Source organism: Trichosurus vulpecula, chromosome 4, assembly GCF_011100635.1.
Source record: "Trichosurus vulpecula isolate mTriVul1 chromosome 4, mTriVul1.pri, whole genome shotgun sequence".
NCBI lineage: Eukaryota > Metazoa > Chordata > Mammalia > Diprotodontia > Phalangeridae > Trichosurus > Trichosurus vulpecula.
The window spans coordinates 264,206,975-264,222,925 of NC_050576.1; positions in this window are offsets into that span (position 1 = coordinate 264,206,975).

Here is a 15,951-nt window from a genome sequence, read left to right on the forward strand (position 1 = left end):
ATGGAGTGAATATTATACTTTTAATCTAGTGTTAGCTAGGAAATTAAACAAGTGGTTCTATTAAAACTATATCTAAGATAACAAATTGAGTGAGGCCTTGAGGGATTTTTTCTCTGAACAAGGATGATGGAATGTGTAAAATACATTTTAGATATTTAGATATCTTAGTTTTCAGTATCTTTGTAATTTATGGATAAGAGATACTTTGCATATTTTTTATTTATTATTCTTTTTAAAGTTTTCTATTCTTAATTTTAAACACAAATGAGTAAAACATTTTAAATATCTCTTAGGAAAAAGTAAAAGTATTTTTTTAATTTACATGACTAATTTTGTTCATGGAGGGGCTGACTGTGCCAAAAGTAAAGGGGTGACACATGATGAAAGTTGGCAGGCTGCTACGTATTACAAATGAAAAGTGCATAGTGAACCCATGTAAAGCATGATGTTGGAAACACATATGACCAGAAAAAAAATGGGTTTGTAAATAAAGTAAGTGATAGCTATTGGACACCTAGGGTATGCTGCTGCTATCTTTAAAAAGGTCAAGACAAGAAATATCACAGAGGCAGTACTCAGGCCCCCTTTGGGTGAGTTTACAGGAGGATGTGAATGAAAGTCACTTGGGTTGAGTGGGCATGGAAACATTGTGAAATGTATTATTGGAGAGAGTTTCCTCCCTTAATGAAATGACGGCACCATAACTACTAAAGGGAGTGAAGAATGGATGTTAGTGCTGTTTGCCAAAATAAAGGTTCATTCTGTGCAGATGGGACTTCTGTTCATGCTTTAGTTAATTGCTTAGTATTTGTTAAAATACTGGAAAATTTGTTGCCATTAGATTTAAATGACCTAGCCCAATAAGGTACCATGAAGACTTTTGTGAGGATAGGGACTTTAAAAATGTCTTTTCTGTCCCAGTAACTAGCACAGTGGCTGACACATATTAGATACTTAATAAAGGTTGAAATAAGTGTCCAAATCAACAAAACAACTTGCCCAACACTAACAATAAAAAGAACAAAAAAAGAGATATGGATTACTCATCTTTAGTATAAGTGCTCCTGGGGCCAATGTAAAAATGACTTGAATGTACCTAATTATAGCAGCTTTATCTGCAGTGGCATTAATACATGTCTTCCTTGGCTCAGGCTTAGAATTTTCAAGTTGTGAAATACTTAGAAAAACCTGAAGATGCTCACATGCCCTTATTATTCCATCAGCTAGAAGCTTGATGTCCTTGGACTAGGGATTAGCATATTTCATATCTTATCCATCCAATGGAGCTCCATCCCAGCTGCTCAAATTTTGGTTTGATTTCAATATTCAGCATAATTTGGTGTCTTTGTTGTTTTTGTAGGTTGAGAAAGGTTGTCAGTGTAACTGAAGGAAGTTGGTACCTTGTCAAAATGCAAAAGCTGAGTGCACTTCCCCACCCCCACCCCACATCCTTTTTCCAGGTTTTTGCTCATGCCTATTAAATACAGGATCAATGACTCTTTCAAATTCTAGGGACTTCATGCTTCAAAGCTACTCTGAAGCTGCCTCAGTGTCTATGCTAACTAAGCAATAGGAACAGGTGTTTTATGTAGCTCTCCATCAGATGTCATATTATTTCCATAACAGCCATTGTACCATGAGTAAGAGGTACACTAAAATTAGCTTTTTTAATTTGAAAGGAAAGAAATTTTGACAGTAAATATACAGTACAAGTCACAAAGGCAGAAAGGAAAATGGCATTATCTTTTAGTAAGGCTAGTACAACGTCCATCATTGCTACAGATTAACATGGAGGGTAATTATAATGAAGTCTTGGCTTTGTTCTTTCACTCATAAGAGAAGTTAAAGAATTCAGCATTGTGTGACCAGAAAAAGGAGAGGTGCCAGTTCTGTAGCTAAAATGAGGGGTAACTGATATCTACACAAGGTGAAGAGATTTAGAAGAATGTCCTCAGTGTATTGGATAGATTCCCTGCATAGCATCTATTGGAAGACATGGGTGAGTGGTCCAGGATGAGAATAAATGGAAGAATGAATAAGGAAGGAATTATTTAGCACTTACTATGTGCAAAGCACAGTAGCAACCTCTGGGGATACAAAGAAAAGTAGATAGTCTCTGCTCTCAAGGAAATCACATTCTAGTGGAAGAGACAACACATTTAGAAGATTTTGGCTGTGAGTCAAATGGAAAGGACCCATTGTCCTTATAGGGTACAACAGCAAAAGAATGGTAATGCATCATATTTTATGCCATTTTCTCTAATAAAATCATTAGTTTTTCATATTGAATCACTTGGCAGTTCTAAGGATTTTAGAGGCAAAAATGTAGAAAAATTTGCTAGACCACATCTCTATAGGGACTGCTTCTCAAAATAACAGTTGTGAAAACAGAGAAGGGGGCAGGGTTGGTGACTTGGGGTATGCCTCAACTTCCAAGGGAGCTTGGACTTTCCTACCTGCTGGTGGCAGTTAGTCAGCAGTTGGAATTGGTGATGGTAAGGAAGGTGAGCCCTTCCTGCACAGTGATTTCTCTGTCAATGATAGCTGCACCTCTTGAGTTCAAAGCACAGCCCACATTCTGTAGGGCACCATCATTTCCAAAAGACTTGATTCAGGGTCCAGGACATTCTCCATCAGAGTCTTATGGGAGGTGGTGTTTGAGATGGTGGTGATGGCAACTTGACTTTCCTGGGATGTGCTACTTCCTGACTCTCTGTCAGGGTGCCTTGATGCTTCAGCTTGGCTGCCATATCTACCCTGGAGGTGACACTTAGTTAACAGCAAGTTATGATGGCAGAAGCCATCTCCATAAAAGTTGTTCAAGGAATGATGGCTAAGGGACTGGCTTGGAAGCAAGACTGGTAGTGTAGTACAGTGCTTCTTAAATTGTGGGTCACGACTCCATGGGGTCATTAAAAATTTGGCAACAGTAAAAGGTTTCTGAATGCACAATAACCAAAAATTAATTAAAATCAAATACATGATGAATCCAAGGTGTTTCTGCCAATGCTTGCCCATGTTGCATTGCTCAACTTCATTGCAGCCTTTGTTCTGAACATGTAGATTGTGCACTTTGCCTTGTGGATGCCCTCAGGCAGTGCAGTGCCAATGCTGAAACTCGAAAAGGGGTCACAAGTGGAAAAATGTTTAAGAAGCTCTGGTTTCGAAGAGAGGGCATTGATATTTCCAAGACTTTTCATTTCAGGATCGTGGGTTATCTCCGTTAGGAGAAGGTTGTGGTAGTGGTTTGATTTTCTGGGCAGAAGCTACCTGTCTCACCCTCAAGGTGCTTTACTATTTTACTATTATGAAGTAGGTCGTGGTGAGTGGGTGGGGCACCATGCTAAGAGTTAGGAAGAGCTGAGTTCTAATCCAGCCTCAGTCACTTTCTAGCTGTGTGATCTTGGGCAAGTCACTTATTCTGTTTGCCTTAGTTTCTTCAACTGGAAAATGTGGATAATAAATAGCAGCATTGATGTGAGTATCAAATGGGATAATATTTTTTAAAGTACTTAGCAATGTACCTGGCACATAGTAGGTGTGATATGAGTGCTGATTCCCTTCCCTTCCCTTGCCTTTACTTTTCAACTAGACTGATGGAATAGTAAGAGGGTTGTCATCTTCATTGTTGGAAGGAATGCTAGCAATGATATGCCAGAGATATCAGAGTATGAGTTGTGAGTAAGGAGCCCAAAAGTAGATAGATTAGGCAGTTGTATATGACAAACTTTTTCTCAGAGAGAGAGAATATGAATGGCTTTTGTCAGCAACCAGAGTGCAGATGAATTGATTCCATTGTACAATCTAGCCTCACCTTGATCCCAGAGTTGAGAAAAAGATAATAAAGACAAGTTATCACCAGGTAAAAATAAATAAAATAGCAATAAATAAATGAACAAATAATTAAAAGAAAAAAAGTTCACTACCAAGAATTTCCATTCTGACCTAAATAAAATTATATCCTAGTTTCATGGAAGCCTTACCCAAGCCAGTGACCTCTGTCTAAGGTACTCTCAGGTAACCAATTTTCTGGTACTGATTTCCAACTTCTTTGCTCAATTCATACTCTGAGGCCTCATGAGAGCGGGGAGATGATCCTGGGCTTACAAAGGCAATCCTGGCAGAGGTCAGTTGCTGGCAGCCCCAATAAACCTGGGAGGGCTTGCTTATGGGCCCAGCTTTATTTCTGTCACCTGCAAAATAGCTAGCTTAGCTTTGCTTAGCTTGGAGACTCATATCGATTTGGTTGCAGGGTAATACATATCTTCACTCTTGAAGCTCATTGTTGAGTTTTAGAGTAGTTTTCATCTGTGTGTCTGTGGTGATAAGTATATGGAGGGAAATACAATCAATGAATATTAATTAAGTGCTTTCCACATGTCAGACTTTGTGTTAGGCCCTAGGGACACAAAATCAAAGAACAAACAATCTTTCCTTTCACATTCTGTAAGAGGAGACAAGTATTGTCATACTGGTAAAGTCACAGAACATGGAACCATTAAAGTCATTTGAACAAAAAACATGTAGTGTATTGGATCCAAAATATCTTCCCCTATATTTATTTTTAGAACACTTTAATTTTTAGTTTTCTATTACTTAGTAGAAATATTTCTTATATGAAACCCAAGTTTTATCCATAACGTCTCATATTGGGTGATCTGTAGGATCCTTTGCATTAATTTGTAAGTTTGTGTTAGGTCAACAATAGAAAGCATTATGTAGTGTGAATCCAGCGAGCATTTATTAAGCACCTAGTATTCACAAAGAACTGTGAAAGACCTTGGGGATCCAAGATAAAGCAAAATTTAATCAAAACAAAACACACTCATAAAATAGGCCTTCCTCTTCAGAAACTTACCTTTTTCTGGGATGTTATAACATGTGAACTGATTAAAATATATATGATTTTGTAAAGGAAATAACGTTTGATACTAGGAAGTTTAGGAAAGACTGTATCAACAGTTATCATCGAAAGTGCATAAATCTCAATCCTTTGAGTCAATGCCCTCATTATATAAGGATAATTCATAGAGATTATTCCCTTTTTTAATTTAACCCAATACTAGCTCATACCTTCAGTACATTCAGTGCCAGTATGTTGTTTTAAAAATACTTTTTTCTTCTAAATAAAACGATTAGTAAATCAACCAGCCAGGCAATCTCTAGGTTGTACAGTTTCACCTCAATAGATCTAGCTTATTTTTCAGCACTTAGGAACCAAACAATGTGAAAATCACCAGTTAGAAAAGCAATATTGCCAAACTGAGAGACTTGGTTCTTTTGTAGCCTGATGGTCTAATTTGTTTCAATGCAACACAATGATTTCTCATAAAACTCACATAACTGAAAAATTATATTTGTGTAGCATTCACCTTCTGATCAATATTGAGTTACCTTGAATGAAGTCAGAGATGCAATACAATATAAGCCTTGCATTACATTCTGATCAAGGTAAAGATTTCTTGTTTGCCAGTGCATCAATTCATATCTTGAAGGTCAACACTGGCCTCAGACACTTGAAATATAGTCTTTCTAGACAGATGAATCGTCCTTCATTTTCAAAGTTGCCGGTTGTTATCTCTATGTGCAGAAGTAGCTGAAAGGATCAAGCAGTCCTTTCAGACAATGGCCTGTGTAAAAATTGACCTTGGTTAATGGCTTGTAGCCATTATGCAAATTTGATACCATTGTTAGAGTGTCTTTGGTAAAGAAAAAAAAAAAGGGAAACATCTCCATTCATTCCTGGTTGCTGTCCACAAAAAAGCATCTGGATTACTTCAGATTTCTTCTTGTTGTTGACTTTTAGAAAGCTATGAGGAATAGTGTTCTGGACCTGGAGTCAGGAAGACCTGTGGGCAAGTTCTGACTCAGCTATATGTGACCCTGGGAAAGTCAATTAGCTTACCTCAGTTGCCTTTTCCTTTTCTGTGAAATTGTGAAGCTTAACTTGATGGTATCCAATTTCTTCTAAGTCCAAATTTATGATTCTGTGATGCTACTCAAAGCCTTATTTTTTAATTAATATGATTAAATTTCTTTCCTTCCTGCCACTTTCCAAAAACAAAACAAAACCCATATAATAAATATACATAGTCCAAGCAAAATAAATTATCTTATTAGCTATGTCCAAAAATATTTGTCATTCTGCATATTTCATCCATCACCTTTCTGTTCAGGAGATCAGGAGCATTCTTCATCACCAGTTCCCTGGAATCATGATTCATCATTGTGCTGATAAAATGTTTTAATTCTATCAATTGATTGTTTTTTACAATGTTATTGTTATATTTTAAATTATTTTCTTGGTTCTGCTCAATTATTAACCCATTAATAAAGTCTTCCAAAATTTCTTTCAAACTTTTTCCCTCATCATTTCTAAATTATAGAAGCAAGGGAAAAGAATAACTTCTTAAACGTGTGAATTCAGAATATATGACCAAATAAGGGCTAGAGAGAATCACAGAAGATAAAACTGGACAATTTTAATTACATAATGTTTTTTATAAATTTCTCGCATAGACAAAGCTAATGCAGGTAACATCGTAAGGGAAATGGTTAGCTGGGGGGAAATCATTGCAGCAAGTTTCTCTAATAAAGGATTTGTTTCCAAGATATTTAAATGACTGATTCAAATACGTAGGAATAACAGCTATTTCCCAATTGATCAATGGTGAAAGGATATGATCAGTCAGTTGTCAAAGGAAGAAATGTAAACTATCTATAACTATAGAAAAAAGAAATATTCATAGTGTTTATTTAGAAATTATTTTCCAGATCGGTGAAAACATATTCTGACACCCGATTTTATTAAACCTTTTTTATATTCAAGGAACTGAGTTAGGTATTAGGAAAATAAAGAGAAAGTGAAAAAGCTACTGATCTCAAGGAACTTATCTTATACGTCTACTTCATTCCATTGGTCATAGGCATAGTTTTGAGGCTACAACTGGGATTACTTCAGATATTTCCCTTCTTGATTCCCATCCTATTCTTTCCTCTCTGTGTCTTAATGTTGATCTCTAAGGTTGGAATAAACTCATCATTCCATTTCTGCCCATTGAAATATTTCTTCTTTCAAAGTTTAGCTCAGGTATCTTTTTTGGGTTTCTTTTTCTGATTATGACAGTTAAAAGTTATCTATCCCTATTTAAAAAACTTTTAAAAGCACTTTATTTGGGCCTATCCTATGGACTCATCACATTTTCCCAGTTGTAGATACTTTTGTTCGTGCCTTATACCATTTATAAGATTAGAAGTTTCTTGAGAGTAGATGCTGTATTTTATTCAATAATTATATGCCCAAATGTCTTGAACAGTATTGATACTCAAGAAAACAGTTGAGTTAAATTATAGTCTGATAGGCAAGAGAAGTATGTAAGAAAACAAAGAAAACTAAGCCTAAAATCTTGAGGGTGGAGTCAAGATAGCAGAATAGCTGGAAAAGGTATAGCCCAGTTCCTTCAACACAACTCCTCCACAAAGACCTAGAAAAGGCATCAGATCATGTTCTGATAGGGAAATCCAAGGGAAAAAATGTTACATTGTATCATTTTTCCAGTCCAGGCTGGCAATAGGGTGATAGACCTTAAGGTCTAAGGACACTGACATGGGGCTTGACCACGAGTATATGACCTCCCAGGATTGAAAAAGCTAAACAATATGCCCAAGATAATAAGACATCCTAGACCCATATTAGGCCACCTCAACTTGTTGAAGAGACAGGTACAAACTTATAGCTCTGTTACTTATTACCCAGTTCTAAGTCATTGATCCTGGGCAGCCTGAGGAGGAGACCTCTGCTTAGGGGTGCTAATGCCAGGTAAGATTTAATTTTGGGATCTCATATATGTACTGAACAAGGAGCAAGTTCAGAAGTAAGTGGTAGCTATGTGACTCTAATCCCAGGGGCAGAGTAGGGTCTTGGCTTTAACTTCTAGCATAGTAATCAGCCTGTAGTAGAATAATCAGGGCAGTTTTCCAAGACCAAATGGGAACCTATTATAGTTCTGTTGCATGGAACTTGAAGAATTTCCAAGATGGCTAATAGTGGCTGAATTTAGCAACAGTCTACTATAAATTCCAAATGAGGGACAGGCCTTAGGACTGTTGCATAGACTCAAACCTGAATAAGGAACTTTTGGGCTTGGGACAAAAAGGTTGTAATGAGACTTTGCCCTGGATCATATTGCTTTTGGAGTGAAAACTTGCAGGACCCCATCCTAAGTTGTGCCTGAATTCCTGTAATAACCCCAGGAGAGCAGCAGAAGTACCCCAAAGCACAATCCAGATATTCCTTACAGATGTACGCAAAGATCAGCCCTAAGATAAAATCCAAAGTCAAGAAGTTTGGAAGAATGAGAAAGCAAAAAAAAACAGTATACTATGAAGAGTTATTATGGTGACAGAGTTGTCCAAGATGCAAACCCAGGAGATAGTAGCTGCAAAACATTTCTAGACAAAGCCTCATAACAGCATCAGTGGCAACAACAACAAAAACAATGCTTTTCAGAAATCCAACCAGAATTCCTGCTGGAAGAAACAAAGTGAAAAGATCTAAAAGTGATTAAGAAATATAAACAAATATATTTTAGACTTTTTAAAAAATGGTTGAAAATGAGAGCTATGGAAGAAAAATCTGTAAAGATAATTAACAGTTTGGAACAAAAGGTACAAATACCTTAGTGAAGGGAGAGAACATTCCTGAAAATTAGAATTAACCAAATATAACTTAATGACTATATGATACAAGAAATTTAAAAATAAAACTACAAGACTGAAATGAAAAAAAAAGAAAATTTACCATATCTCATTGCCAAAACAACAGGCCTAGAAAAAGATCAAGAAGAGATAACTTAAGAATTACTCTACTACATGAAACCCATGATACTTCAAACAACAGTCTAGACATAATATTAGGGGAAAATATAAACATAACTAATTGGATTAATTACAAGTACAACAAAATAATATGATTATATCAATAAATGAAAAAAACCCACCTTGATAAGTTAGTACCCATTCCAATTAGAAAAGTAGGAAGTATAGGAATAAATGAATCTTCCTTTAATATGATAAGAGGTCTCTATCATAAATCAAGAACCAGAATTGTCTATAATAGAGATAAAACAGAAGACTTTCTGATCAAGTCAAGGGTATAGCAATGATGTCAATTACCACTATTACTCATCATTATAGTGCTAGAAATGCTACCTTAATACAATAAGAAAAGGAAATTGAGAGAATAGTCATAGACAAAGAGAAAAAATTCTCACTTCTTACAGATGAAATGCTGATGACATGTTTACTTAGAGAAGCTGAGTAATTCAGCCAAATAACTAAAACAACTTCAATAAATTTACAGAATGAAAATAAACCCATACAAATCATCAGCTTTTTGGAATTTTGCCAACAGATACCAGCACAAAGAAATATAAAGAAAAATTCCATTTGATATTACTATACGAAGTAAAATATACTTGGGAGTTACTGGTTAAAACATGCACAGGAACTAGGTGGACATTATTATAAAATATGCTCTACACAAATAGAAACAACTAAGTAACTGGAGAAGCATTCATTGCTCATGGGTGGTCAGAGCTAGTATAATGACATGGCAATGCTAAATTAATGCTTGTTGAATTAACATTTATTTGGTGCCATACCAATCAAATTACTAAAAGATTATTTTATAGACCTAGAAAAATAGCATACTTCCTCTAGAGGAATATAATGCCAAGAATATAAAGGGATTAATGAAAAAAGTGAGGAAAAAAAGGAGACTCTAGTAGCAAGTTTCCTATAAACTATACAGTTTTTGCTATTGTTCCTCACTCATGTCCAACTCTTCCTGACCCCATGGACTATAGCATACCAGGCCCTTCTATCCTCCACTATATCTTGAAGCCTTTTCAAGCTTATATTTGTTGCTTCCATGAGGCCATCTATGCACTCATCCTCTGTTGTCCCCTTCTCCTCTTGCCTTCAATCTTTCCCAACATTAGGGTCTTTCCCAATGAGTTCTGTCTTCTCATCATGTGGCCAAAGCACAGAGCAAACAACACAAACCTGTCTATCCATAGCAATACATGATTACCAGGGAAGCATCAACATCTGGGTTTCTTCAAAGCCAGAGGCCTCCAGCGGCTACCCAGAGTCTCAACAACAACATTCTTCCAGTGAGTGAGAGTCCCAAAGGCAAAATGCCAACCTTTGAGTTTATATACCCTGTTCAGGGTCAAAGGGTGTCACAACATGGGACTCAAACCCTAGTGACCAAAAACCTTCTGGGGTCACAAAATGCGACTCAAACCCAGGTGAACTAGGCTTTCCCCTGAGGTAAGATGGTCATCAAAGACTCCCGATTTAATCAAAAAGAAAAAAAAGGGCAGATTCATCAAGGGCACCTGATTAAGTTCTCCAAAAGAGAAAACAGTAAAAAAAAAAAAGTTCCATCTTAATTATCCATACACTTTCTAGTTCAAGTCTCATAGCCACACATTGCTACAGGGAAAAACAAAAACATAGCTTTGACTATAAAGATCTTTGTCAGCAAGGTGATGTCCTGATTTTTCGTTCTTTGTCCAGATTACCCATTGCTTTCCTTCCAGAGAGCAAGCATCTTTTAATTTCATGGGTGTCATCACTACCTCGAGTGATCTTTGAGCCCAAGAATATAAAATCTGACACTATTAAATTTCATCAAAACAATTTGGTACTGATTAAAAAATAGTGAGGATGATCAGTGAAACCAATTAGATATATAATATACAAAAACAAATGAGCACAGTAGCCTAGTGTTTGAAATGCAGTTTTTAGGTGAAGGTATAAATAACCCCATATTGTGTTCTCTAAACCATTCATTATTAGAGAAATGAAAAGTATAAACAACTCTGAGGTAGCTCCTTCCATATTTATCTTACTCAAGTTAGAAATTCTCTAAGTCACAAACTGTAAATCAAACACATTGTCCTCTTGATAGACAGAAGCCTTGCTAATTGCTGGGCACTTTGGAGCTATCAATGTCCAATTCACTTATTTGAGGTCAGGTCCAGGATTCCTTTGGTGGCACATTTGCCTGAGGCTTTACTATCTAGTTATCCATGTAATCATTTGGCCCAGTTAAAATACACATTTGCAGAAAGCCTTAAGGAACACATCAAGCATTGCAAATTTTAATATGAAATGCTGCAGATACATCAGAGGACAAAAACTAGAAAATACAATATTATTTAGATATTAAGAGGCTGTTGGAAACCTTTTTAAGAAGTAATTTTATGTTTTAATATTTACAATCATGTGTTTTCTCTCCCTCTAATATACTCCTGCAATTGAGCAACAACTACAAAGAATACCTGCTAAGAAATATACGTAGTTAAGCAAAACAAATTTTATATATTTCATCTATAAAAATGGTTCTTCTGCAAATTTAATATAGTTGTGAGGTGGTGGGTAACAAGCTTCATCACTGGTCCCTTCAAATCATGATTGATCATTTTCAGTTTCATCAGAATTGCTTTAATTTGCACTTTTTTCTAATCATTAGTTATTTGGATCTGGCTTTTCTTAAATGTCCAATAGTAGCCTGAACACAGGCCTCTGTAACTCATTGTTTAGTTTTTGATGGCTTAGAAAGGGAATAAATAAAAATTGTTTTCTGTTCTGCCCAGAAACCCTGAGGGCCTTGCTTTCTCAGACTGATATCTTTGTGATGGTAAATTGAGGCATTTTTTGTTTTAGTTCTCACCCAGTCCTTAGTAAAACAGAATGACAAACAACAACAGTGATTTGGAACATTTTTGTCTATATAGTTCTATATAATTGACTTTCCAAAGCTACTTATTTTTTTCTTTTTTTTAAATTTAATTTATCTAATATATTTAGTTTTCAGCATTGATTTTCACAAGAATTTGAATTACAAATTTTCTCCCCATATATTCTGGTTGCCCCATTCCCCAGTCAGCCCTCCCTTCTGTCACCCCACTCCCCTCCTATCCCCCTTTCCCTTCATTTGTTGTAGGGCAAGATAAATTTCTATGCCCCACTGCCTGTGTATCTTATTTCCTAGTTGCATGCAAAAACTTTTTTTTTCTTTTTGAACATCTGCTTTTAAAACCTTGAGTTCCAAATTCTCTCCCCTCTTCCCTCCCAACCTACCCTCCCTAAGAAGGCAAGCAATTCAACATAGCCCACATGCCTATCTAAAACACTTCCACAATACTCATGTTGTGAAAGACTAAATATATTTTGCGCCTTCCTAACCTATCCCACTTTATTGAATTTTCTCCCTTGACCCTGTCTCTTTTCAAAAGTGTTTGTTTTTTAATTACCTCCCCACCCCCATCTGCCCTCCCTTCAATCATTCCCCTTTTTTTATCTTCTTCCTTCTTCTTTCCTGTGGGGTAAGATACCCAATTGAGTGTGTATGGTATTCCCTTCTCAGGCCAAATTTGATGAGAGCAAGATTTACTCATTCCTCCTCACTTGCCCCCTCTTCCCTTCCTACAGAACTGCTTTTTCTTGCCACTTTTATGTGAGATAATTTACCCCATTCTATCTCTCCCTTTCTCCCCCTCTCAATATATTCCTCTCTCATCCCTTAACTTGATTTTTTTTAGATATCATCCCTTCATGTTCAACTCACCCTGTACCCTCTGTATACATACATACATATAATATATATATGTACACACACACACATATATATACATATATGTATGTATATGCACATACGTATATACATACATACACACCCATATATATGCATACATATGTATGTATATATGCATATTCCCTTCAGCTCCCCTAATACTGAGGTCTCATGAATTACAGAAATTATCCTTCCATGTAGGAATGTAAACAAAACAGTTCCACTTTAGTAAGTCCCTTGTGATTTCTCTTTCTTGTTTACCTTTTTATCCTTCTCTTGTTTCTTGTGTTTGAAAGTCAAATTTTCTATTCAGCTCCAGTCTTTTCACTGAGAAAGCTTGAAAGTCCTCTATTTTATTGAAAGTACATATTTTGCCTTGGAGCATGATACTCAGTTTTGCTGGGTAGGTGATTCTTTGTTTCAATCCTAGCTCCATTGATCTCTGGAATATCACATTCCAAGCCCTTCAATCCCTTAATGTAGAAGCTGCCAGATGTTGTGTTATTCTGATTGTGTTTCCACAATACTCAAATTGTTTCTTTCTGGATGCATGCAGTATTTTTTCCTTCAACTGGGAGCTCTGGAATTGGGCAACAATATTCATAGGAGCTTTCTTTTTGGCATCTTTTGGAGGAGGCAATCTGTAGATTCTTTCAATTTCTATTTTACCCTCTGGCTCTAGAATATCAGGGCAGTTCTCCTTGATAATTTCTTGAAAGATGATATCTAGGCTCTTTTTTTGATCATGGCTTTCAGGTAGTCCAATAATTTTTAAATTATCTCTCCTGGATCTATTTTCCAGGTCAGTGGTTTTTCCAATGAGATATTTGACATTATCTACCATCTTTTCATTCCTTTGGTTCTGTTTTATGATATCTTGATTTCTCATAAAGTCACTAGCTTCCACTTGCTGCAATGTAATTTTTAAGGTGGTATTTTCTTCAGTGGTCTTTTGGACCTCCTTTTCCATTTGGCTAATTCTGCCTTTCAAAGCATTCTTTTCTTCATTGGTTTTTGGAGCTCTTTTTCCATTTGAGTTAGTCTATTTTTTAAGGTGTTGTTTTCTTCAGTATTTTTTTCAGTATTTTTTTTGGTTCTCCTTTAGCAAGTCATTGACTTGTTTTTCATGGTTTTCTCACATCATTCGCATTTCTCTTCCCAATTTTTCTTCTCCTCTAACTTCCTTTTCCAAATCCTTTTTTGAGCTCTTCCATGGCCTGAGACCAGTTCATGTTTTTCTTGGAGGCTTTTGATGTAGGCTCTTTGACTTTGTTGACTTCTTCCAGCTGTATGTTTTGGTCTTGTCACCAAAGATTCCAAAGTCTGAGACTGAATCTGAGTGTTTTTGCTGCCTGGCCATATTCCCAGCCAACTTACCTGACCCTTGAGTTTTTTGTCAGGGTATGACTGCTTGTAGAGTAAAGAGTACTTTGTTCCAAGCTTCAGGGGATGCACTGTTGTTTTCAGAGCTATTTCTATACAGCCAGCTCTGCCACACCAGCACTCCTCCTTCCCCAAGAACGGCCAACCCGGAATGGACTCAGATCTTAAGCAGTTTCTGCACTCCCACTCTGATCCGCCACTTAATTCCTCCCACCATGTGGCCCTGGGGCCTGAAGCAACTGCAAGTGTAGTTCTGTACCTGCACCACCCCTGATGCCTGCAGGGCAGTGGCTAAACCATGAACTCCTTCACTTTGTCCCTGCAGATTTTCCCACCAACCTTCTCTGTTGTCTTTGGTGTTTATGGGTTGAGAAGTCTGGTACCTGCCACAGCTCACTGATTCAGGGTGCTAGGGCCTGTTCCAACTGGTTCCTGGTCTGGTTGGTCCTGCTGCCTTTCATGCTGGGCTCCGCTCCCATCTGCTCCCCTCTGCTCCCAGCTCTGTGTGCAATAGACCTCACCCCACAACCATCCAGGCTGTCCTGGGCTGGAGCCTGCTTCTCTCTGCTATTTTGTGGGTTCTGCAGTTCTAGAATTTGTTCAGAGCCATTTTTATCGGTTTTTGGAGGGACCTGGCAGGGAGCTCACGCAACCCCTGCTTTCCAGCCACCATCTTGGCCCCAAAGCTACTTATTAATATCCTTTATCTGTTTTATATATTTGGAAGTAGCAATTGGAAGATCTTCAAGAGGGAGAGGTGGGCAGTTTCAATCCAGAAGTAGGAAAAGAAGTCAGATTGCAAAGAATTGAGTAGAAGGGAGAAGTAGAATTGGAAAAAATGAGTGTAAACAACTCTTTCAAGATATATAGTTGTAAATGGAAGCTGGGTAGATGGTACAATTTATTTAGGGGAGAGCAAAGTCAAGGCAAGGATGATTTTAGGATAGCTATTTTAGATAGAGAGATTGAGCCTGAAATGATATTATTGACATGATAAAATGACATAAGATCAAATGCAAGGAGGAAAGGATTTCTTCTTCAGAGTGAATGCCAGTGGTATGACAATATGGGCATATTTTGAGATGAAGTAATTTCCTTCAGCTGCACTAGTTTTCTCAATAGAATCAGAGACAATTTAGTTGCTGAAACTGAGGAAGACTAGGAATGTATAGCCAAAAGTTTGGGAAGATTATAAAATATGTTTAGAAAAAAAACAGCATTAAACAAAACCAAGATGACCAAAATTAGAAGGAAAGCCGAAAAATGGAATGTGTGTGTGTGTGTGTGTGTGTGTGTGTGTGTGTGTATGTGTGTGTGTATCACATCAAGTGTCTCTAATAAAGAAACTGAGAACTGAGCCACATTTATAAAAATAAAAGTTATTCCAGAATTGATAAATGGTCAAAGGATATGAATAGTTTTCAGATGAAGAAATCAAAGTTATCTATAGTCATATGAAAAAATGCTCTAAATCACTATTGATTAGATAAATGCAAATTAAAACAAGTCTTCACTACCATCTCCCACCCATCATTTTGGCTAATATGACAAAAAAAGAAAATGATAAATGTTGGAGAGGATGTGGGAAAACTGGGACACTAATGAACTGTTAGTGGAGTTGTGAACTGATCCAACCATTCTGGAGAGCAATTTGGAACTATCCCCAAAAGGCTATAAAGCTGTACATATTTTTTGATCCAGCAATACCACATCTAGATCTGTATCCCAAAGAGGTTAAAAAAGAGGAAAAGAACCTATTTGTACAAAAATATTTATAGCAATTCTTTTTTTCTAGTTTCTAAGAATTGGAAATTGAGGGGACAGCCATAAATTGCAGGATGGCTGAACAAGTTGTGGTATATGATTTAATGGAATATTATTATGCTATAAGAAATGGCAAGCAGGATTTCAGAAGAAAAAAA